The sequence below is a fragment of the Notamacropus eugenii genome, chromosome 6 (genome assembly GCF_028372415.1).
Source record: "Notamacropus eugenii isolate mMacEug1 chromosome 6, mMacEug1.pri_v2, whole genome shotgun sequence".
Taxonomy (NCBI): domain Eukaryota; kingdom Metazoa; phylum Chordata; class Mammalia; order Diprotodontia; family Macropodidae; genus Notamacropus; species Notamacropus eugenii.
Window position 1 is genome coordinate 52651677 of NC_092877.1, and position 7357 is coordinate 52659033.

General features: G+C 44.4%; 1 pseudogene; it reads right to left on the reverse strand.

The window, feature by feature from the left end:
• Window positions 1-296: 296 nt before the first annotated feature.
• Window positions 297-1253, reverse strand: LOC140509556 (DOMON domain-containing protein FRRS1L-like; annotated as a pseudogene).
• Between the last annotated feature and the right edge of the window lie 6104 nt (window positions 1254-7357).

Below are 7357 nucleotides of genomic sequence, written 5' to 3' on the forward strand. Positions count from 1 at the left end.
ATAGAGGCTTGTGACTCTGAGTCTTTCTTTGACGATTCAGCAAGCTTAAGAATTGTGCCAAGCCTTAGGAAGGGGCTGAATGCCAAATCTCATTCTTGAATAGCCCTAGATTGGGAGCCAGGAGACCTGAGCTCTAGTCCCATCTCTAACATTGGCTAGGGTGTAACCTAAATTAAGCTCTTTTTCCCTTTTGAGTTTCATTTTTTTTTTTTTAAGGAAACAATTATATTGAATTCTACTAGAAAACACACCACAATGAAGAATTTCCAATTAATCCACAAGATGTTCTTTCGGCTTTGCTGCTGTGGTTAGGGGGTTCCCATCAATAAGTAAAAGGTCAGCGCAACAACAAGAAGCAAGCAGAATGGAGAGGAGAAGGTTTGATAGGCAGCTGATGGCATAAAAATGTCTTCATACTTGTAAATACTGACGACGCGCTCTGATGTAGGTGGTGAATCCATGTCATGCCGAGTTATAGATCCTTGAATTGTTGGTCCCCAAGCAAATAAGTAATACCAGCTCAAATGAAGATCCACGATTGTTTCATCTCTCGGAACATTCATGGGACGTTTAAGTCTGCAGGTCACACGATTATTTTCGAAGATGCTTTCTTCATCCCTGGCAGGGTTTCTCTGGATCTCTTTGGCTCACTGGCCAACATTGTAAGAGTGTTGTATGCGGACTCTGCCATTATCGTCGTGGACACAGGCCATGACATCATCACCACCCATTTTCTTGTCTGAGGAAAATCCAGCTGCCACCCAGCCATCAGTGTCAGCGCCTAACTCAAATTCTACATCAGCTCCTATCATGCGGTAACTAAGGAAATAATCACAGGTTTCTGCAGCACTTCCTGGTTTCCCAGACCTAAATCACCCCTTGGACTTTCCACAGTCTTCCACTTTGATTTTGGCAAATGGGTCCACAGGAGGAGCAGTAGGGAAAGGATAACCAAAAATGTTTGCCATTTTCATGGACTTTGTCCAGGAAAGAGTCCAAGTGGAAGAGGGATTCCTTAGAGATGGTGAAGTCCTCCAGATGTTCCCTCCTCGGACAGGTAGCGAAGGTCATAGAACTCGCTGGCGAAGGTGCCTTACGACGAGTCGTGCGGCTGGCGCTGCACCTCGTCGCTCCCCAAGCTTGAGAGATCCCCTCTCCTGGCGCTGTCGTCGGCTGGACTGGCCGACGAGGCTATGGGCCCCGCCAGCAGCAGCAGCCAGGCGCTGCAGCCCAGGCAGTGCAGAAGGGGCAGCAGGGGCAGCTGGAGCATGGCAGCGAGGAAAAAGAGCCCGCCGAGGAGTTGGCACCGCCGGGTGGCTGCACGGGCTCCGGGGCTCGGTCTGCCTCTGTCCCTCTCTCTCAGTCTCTTCCATTTTCTTTAAATCTAAAATGAAGGCACTCATCCAACACTCTTCTTTTATAGCAGGGGAAGCTAGAAGTCTAGAAAGGTGAATGACTGGTTTGCCCAAAGTCAAACAGCTAGTTAGTGGCAGAGCTGGTTCTCCAACCCAAGTCTCCTAATTTCTGATCTAATCTCTGCTGCCATTATTTAGCTGTGTGAGCTTGAATATGTCCTGATCTCTCACTAACAGTCTTATTCTGTATCTGTGAAGAAAGTGCTTTGCACAACACTTTTTTTTTGTGGGAACAAAGAGCTGGAAACAGAGTAGGTGTGCATCCATCGGAGAATAGCTGAGTAAAGTGCAGGACATGAATACAGGGGCATATTGCTGTTGTAGCAAAAGAAGTGACAAGTAGGAGGAATTCAGAGAAACATGGGAGAATTTACATGAACTGATACAGAGAAAAGTGGAACTAGTACCCTTTACCTGATGATTATAACAATGGGAATTGGATGCCACTAAAACATCAGGAGTTGGAAAATGCTGCTACTGCTTCTCCTTCTCCTTCTCCTCCTCCTGCTTCTTGCCTCTCCTCCTCCTTTCTCTTGTCTTTCTTTTTTTCTTTTTATTTATTTGATTTTAGTATTTTTTTCAAAAGCTGAGACAATCTACTTTTTGTCCTACGCAGTTTTCATTTTTGATTTCTTGAAATATAGTCTGGAAAGACAGACTTTTAAAAGGTCCATCATATTTTAAATGGAGTTACTTTACTCTACCTTTAAACCCAAATCACCCTGCATAGCAATTGTTTTCTGTTCTGACCAAAAACTCTGAGGGTCTTCTCTTCCCAGACTAACATCTGTATAATGGTAAAATGGGCCACCTTTTGTCTCAACTCTAATTTAGCTCTTAGTCATTGAATGGGCATGGCTTCAGATAAACTGAGACCTGGGAAAGACCTTAATTCAGAAATACCAAGGTTACCCACTACAAAGGCAAGGTCACCCTGGACCATCCCCAATCATCTTGACCTTGGTCCTACCACTGGCCTTTGATGACTCTGGAGGAGAGAGTGAAATTGATGACTTTGCACAACTTTGTCTCCAATTTACATAAAAGTCAAGACACCTTCATGATGTCATTGAACCTCTTTGACAATAAATGATGAACAACCATAAAACATTCAGAATGAGGAATCATCTGACCCCTGCTGGAACATCCAGGTCCCAGTATCTTGGCACATCTCTACAGGCATCAGGGTTCCATAGGACAAAGGCACAAAGGCTGAAACATGTATGGTGTATTAGGAACAGAAAGTAGTTCAGTTTGGCTGGGCATGGAATTCATGGAGGGGATTGTTTAGGAGAAGAAATCTACTTAGTTCTCCTTCTTATGTCTCTATTTGTGCAAGTGACAGATCCTCCTGCAGGAATAGATTATAAACTACTTGAAGGTCGGAGACTTTTTTCCTCTTTATTTTTGCATCTCCAAGTCTGAGAATATAATAGGAATTGCCAGGCGTGGGAGTTGTCGTTCAGTTGTTTTTTCAATCACATCCAACTCTCCATGACCCCATTTGGGTTTTATTGGCAAAGATACTGGAGTGGTTTGTGATTTCCTTCTCCAGCTCATTTGACAGATGAGGAAACCAAGGCAAACAGGGTTAAGTGACTTGCCCAGGGTCATGCAACTAGTGTCTGAGGCCAGATTTGAACTCCTGAAAATGAGTCTTCCTGACTCCAGGCATGGCACTCTCCACTGTGCCACGTAGCTGTCCATTGGCAGGGACCTTCAAGATCACTGAGTCTAATCCCCTCAATTTTGGAGGGGAAAACTGAGGCTCAGAGTAGGAACATGACTTGCTTAACATGTGTGTAGGAGAATAAAGTGGAAAGGGAACAAGTATTTTGTTAAGAACCTACTCTTTTGGTGAATCTCATTCAATTCTCACAATAACCCTGAGAGGAAGGTGTTATGGTGTTATTATTATCCCCATTTTATGGATGAGGAAACTGAGGTTGAGAGAAGCTAGTTGACTTGCCCAGGGTCATGTGACTAGGAAGTGTCTAAAGTCAAATTTGAACTCTGGTCTTCCTGACTCTGGGCTCAGTATTTCATCCACTATACTATCTAGGTGCCTCTGTCAGTTCTCAGCCTTCCCATTCAGAGTTACTCTGTATCTGCTTTGCCTGCAGTTTGCATTTATTTCTATATGTACACATTGTCTCCCCTGAAAGAATTCAAGCTTCTTGGGCAGGGGCTGCTTGACTTTTATCTGTGTATCCCAAGCCTCTATCAGAGGGCGTGGTACACAGTAGGCCCTTAATAAATGTTTATCTTGGGCCCCTGGCTCTGGATGCGGCACTTTTGCCTCATTTGAGAGTGCTTTCCTGCTCAACCGCAGCCCCAGCCCAGCCTGCCGGATTTCTAACAAACCCAACAGCTGTATTTTCTTCCCTTCCCCCCATCAGCTCCACACAGTGTGCTCTGGAAGATGTTCAAGGGTGATGAGGTTCAGCGGTGGTGACATAATCCTGGAAACGTTTAGTCCATCGGCTGCCCCCTTCCTGCCCCAACACAGCCTGAGTTCATGAGAAGACTCGGGGAGTCATCGTTACAGTAAGGGATGAAATCATTTCTTCCTCTACCAGAACCAGCTCTCTCCCCCCACCCCACCTCTACGCACCCCCAGACTTGCTGCCTGACTTGAGGGACTCCCCTTAGGTGACCCTGTGGCACGTGGATCAGCATGGGAGGCCTGGGAGGGTGGAGAGGGAGACCGGCTCACACTGTTTATCTGTCAGGTTCACGTCATGGGGCCCAGCTCCGCCTTTCCCCCAAAGGATGGGGCCCGCTGCCAGAGAGGGAGGAGCCAACCTGCAGAGGAATGGCACAGTCTGGGCATAAGGCCAAGGTATGGGGTAAAAACCCAGCACCCCCCCTTGCCCTAAGCAGTACTTCCCAGGAACTGGGGCATGCTCAGGGAGGTTTCCACCTCCTACTCACTGAGGACTTCCTCCCCCTCCTTTGCCCCTGCTCTTTGGGCTGCCAGAACACACACCCTTTGGGTCAGCCAGGAAGCCCTTCCTCCAAGCCTGACCCTGGGGCTGAAAGGACAGAGACTGTGAATGTAGCAGCAAGCCTTACTTGGAAGAACATGTGTGGGTTTGTGAAGTTGACTACTAGGAGGAAGGGTTGCCCAATGAGAAGAGCCTTGAATTGGAGTCACATCTGGCATGTATATGACCTTTCCCAGGTCAGTTCTTCTCTAGGTTTGTTTCCTCATTTGCAAATGTGGGTATCAAATCCAGGGTTGCATCATGTCCCTTTTAGTTCTCCCTCAGAGAATTTAGAGATACAAGGCACCTTAGAAGTTAGCAAATCCATTACCCTCATTTTAATTTTCTTTTTTTTTTTAATTTTTTTATTTATACTTCTTATTTTGTTGTATTACAGCCTGTCAATATGGTACAAAATATTGCTGTTTTTCTTAATTTGCCTAGGATACTCTTTGATCAACATGATCAATTTTTTTTTTAATTTGTAATGTTTAACAATCACTGCCAAATAATTGTGATTTTATCCCCCCCACCTACCCCCCACTCCCCCCCTCCCTCCCCACGACTGCATACCATTCTGTATAGATTCTACATGTACTTTCCTATTGAGTATATTTTCACTATAGTCATGCTATGTAGTCAGACTAAGATAAATGAAAGAAATCGTATAACAAATCAGAACATGATACACAAACACATACACATACACAAACATGATCTGCTACAATATGTGAGTGACTTCCATATTTCTCTCTCTGAGTGTGGCAGGCATTTTGCCTTGACATCCTCCATTGGGATTTTTTTTTTTTTTTTGGTAAGAAGTTCTTGTGTTATTACAAAAATCTAAGTCTACCAGAAAAAACTCCCACACACTGTGGTTGTTGCTGTGCATAAAGTTCTCCTGGTTCTGCTCCTTTCACTCAGCATCAGGTCATATAAGTCCTTCCAGGCCTCTCTGAAGTCTTCTTGTTCATCATTTCTTATGGCACAATAGTACTCCATTACATTCATATACCATAATTTATTCAGCCATTCCCCAATTGATGGACATCCCCTTGACTTCCAGTTTTTGGCAACTACATAGAGTGCTGCTATAAATATTTTTGTACATGTGGGACCCTTTCCCATTTTTATGATCTCTTGGGGATATAGTCCTAGTAGCGATATTGCTGGGTCAAAGGGTATGCACATTTTTGTAGCCCTTTGGGCATAGTTCCAAATTGCTCTCCAGAATGGTTGGATGCGCTCGTAGCTCCACCAACAATGAATTAGTGTTCCAACTTTCCCACATCCTCTCCAGCATTTATCATTTTCTTGTTCTGTCATGTTTGCCAATCTTATAGGTGTGATGTGGTACCTCAGAGTTGTTTTGATTTGCATCTCTCTAACCAATAGTGATTTAGAGCATTTTTTCATATGATTATAGATAGCCTTAACCTCTTCCTCCGAAAATTGCCATTTTAATTTTCTTATTTAATTTTTTTTTTTGCAAGGCAAATTGCCCAGGGTCACACAACCTCCTGACTCCAGGACCAGTGCACTGGGACCCCTAGCTGCCTCCATTACCCTCATTTTAAAGGTGAGGAAATTGAGGCCAAAATGCATGCAGTGACTTGCCCCAAATCACACAAGTAGTAAGTAGCTGAGCTGGAATTTGAACAAAACACACCCTCTGACTCCAAAGTTGGTGCTCCTTCCACTGTACCATACTGTCTCTCAACTCCTCTCATCTCCGTGTGTGTGGATCATAGAATGGGAAATTTAGAGCTGAGTCCTGCTCTTCCTTTATATCTATGTGCCATCATTTCTGCCTAGCTCTTGCTCCTCATTCTGCCATGTGGGTCCAGGAAGATCACATGTAATCTTTCCAGGTGACAGCCCTTAGGATCAGAGATGTAGAGACCATCTCATCCAACCCCATCACTTTTCAGATGAAAAACTGAGCCCCAGAAAAGTTAAGTGTCACCCAGCTAGTAAATATCAGAGTCAACATTTGAACCTAGGGCCTTGGATTCAAAATCCAGCACTCTTTCCACTGACCCATGATATGTGGGTTGGACTGGGTTGAGAGTCAGAAGACCTGAGTGTCTAGGGTCTGCTATTTATGAGTTGTGTGACCTTGGACAAGTTATTCAACATCGCTGAGCCTCAATTTCCTTAAATTGAGGTATAATAATTGAGGTATATATAAAATGGGTATATGCCCTACCTTACGGGGTTGTTATGAGACAGAATAATACTAGCAGTCCATCAGTGAATTCCTCTTAGAACTCCATTTAGAAGAAGGGTCCAGACCAACTTTCCTTCATTCCTTTCCCAGCTCTGTTTCTAACTGTCTAGACTTAGCTACCATGGCCAAATGATCTACCTGCCTCCCACTTGTTTCTTGATTCCCTTTTGTACATTGTCTTCTCCTATTAGAATATAAGCTCTATGGGGGTGGGGACTTTCTTTTGCCTATATTTGTATACCCTGTGCCTGGCACATAGTGAGGGTTTAGTAAATATTCATCAACATGGCTTGATTAGCTGGTATTGAGATGGTATTTTTCAATGTTGCTAAGCATTTTGCACATCTCACTTGAGTCTCTAAGCAAACAACCCTGTGGGGTAAATATTATTATTCCCATTTTACAGATGAAGAAAGGGAAGCTTCCAGACTCTAGAATCTAGAGGAAGTGACTTATCCATGATCATGCAGCTGAAGTCACAGATAGGATTCAAACACTAAGACACCGCCTCCTAGACACCGCACCACCTGCCTCCAAAGCATTTGAAAGCTTCCAGACTATAGGACCGGAGAGATGTGATCTGTTCTTATTGTGGTATTTGTGCCCATTAAGGATGCACCTGTTTTCTCGAGGAAGAAAGCTGCCAAGTAATTGGCAGGAGGGGGAAATCTGGGTCAGGTGTGGAAAGGGTCATCGAGGAGCAGTGAGGAGAATGCTAGCCTGGT